The 1,368-nt window shown below is 28.9% G+C and overlaps 1 long non-coding RNA gene across 2 annotated transcripts in view; it reads right to left on the reverse strand.

Annotated features, from left to right (window-relative positions):
* The window catches only part of LOC106688889 (uncharacterized), a 1,060-nt gene extending 579 nt beyond the window's left edge, over positions 1-481 (reverse strand). The window contains exon 1 of one of the 2 annotated variants that reach the window (XR_001344375.2): positions 370-481. This is a non-coding gene — a long non-coding RNA (uncharacterized lncRNA). Of the gene's footprint in view, positions 1-302 lie in introns of both variants that reach the window. The other variant, XR_001344376.2, reaches the window with a different exon arrangement.
* Between the last annotated feature and the right edge of the window lie 887 nt (positions 482-1,368).

The following is a 1,368-nucleotide window of genomic DNA, read 5'->3' on the forward strand; positions in this document are numbered from 1 at the left end:
TATATAAATAAAATAAAATATTGAAATTTTCCCGAAAGACCTTTTCGACTAAGGATAGCAGTAAGTATTAGTCAACTTACTCTTGACTCATTTTTTTTATGTATTAGAAAAGAACAACGATTTCGGCTGTAACGTCCCTAGTAACATTTTAGCACAGAATTTCACGTTTTTGATTAAATAAAAGGGAATATCGAACGTTAGCGTAGCACACAAAAACGTTATTCAAAAATATGAGCCTCAGTTATAGGTCTCCTTAAAATTCTTTTAAAATAAGAAATATAGTCCGTCTCATTACAACTTACTGCAACAAAACTTTTATCCAGTTAAAATAATAACTCCTCTTCTATATCATTGAGTTATGATACTAACATCCTACAATACTGTTATCTTCATCTTGGTCCAAATCAGAAGCCGTTGTCAAAACGAAGAACACCATGACTAAAAGAATAAAAATGAACTTCATGGTATACAGATGTAGAACTATTTGTCACAAGAAAGATAAGATTCATCTTTATAAGTCGTAGATACCTGGATTTGGGGATTAAAAAAATAATCTAGATTAAGAAAATATTCTTTTGATCTGATATTAGCTCTTGGATCTTATAATTCTATGGCATTCCTATGAATGGATTTCATATGGTCTTATACTTATTTACTGAGTGTTTTTCTAATCGAAGTATTAAAAAAAGTAATGGACAGTTATTTCAATACATTTATTTATTGATAAATATTACAATCTGTCACAACGTTGACCAGTAGGTAATAGTGATAACTGACCACATCCATACTAAAAAAAATAAATAAATAAAAAATAACATGAAATGAAATAATAATAAAATAAATACATGAAAAAAAATCTCATGTGCTGTAATAGAAGAAGGTATGTGACAACATTTCGGAACATTGTATTTTAACTAGAACTCAAATAATTGTTCCTTTCTGTTTTCCTAGGAGAGTAAGACCGTTCCCTTGTGGATAACTGCTGATAAATTCTGATTGATTTGAATTGAAAGGCAACAATCTCATGATTTTCCATATCGCTGAATTTCACTTTATATAAATAGAAAAAATCGTTTCTTTTTGTTTTTTTACTAATCCTAGGTCAAACTATTCAACACGGCATTGACGAAGCTATTGAAAAACTCGCATCATCAATAAGAATAAGTATAACTGACAAAACATAGGATAATATGATCAATAGAAATAACCAAAATAACTTTCCACGGCATATTTGTATCTCAATAAGGGAAAAACGCAGAGCAAGATCGAAGTGGTATAAAACCAGATATTCAACTGACAAAACGTATTACACCAAATTGATCAACAAACTAAAACTATAAATCAGAAAATTCAAAATTTAATTAACTT

The sequence above is a fragment of the Halyomorpha halys genome, unplaced genomic scaffold, assembly GCF_000696795.3.
Source record: "Halyomorpha halys isolate HHAL.00 unplaced genomic scaffold, Hhal_1.1 Scaffold1229.1, whole genome shotgun sequence".
Classification (NCBI taxonomy): Eukaryota; Metazoa; Arthropoda; class Insecta; order Hemiptera; family Pentatomidae; genus Halyomorpha; species Halyomorpha halys.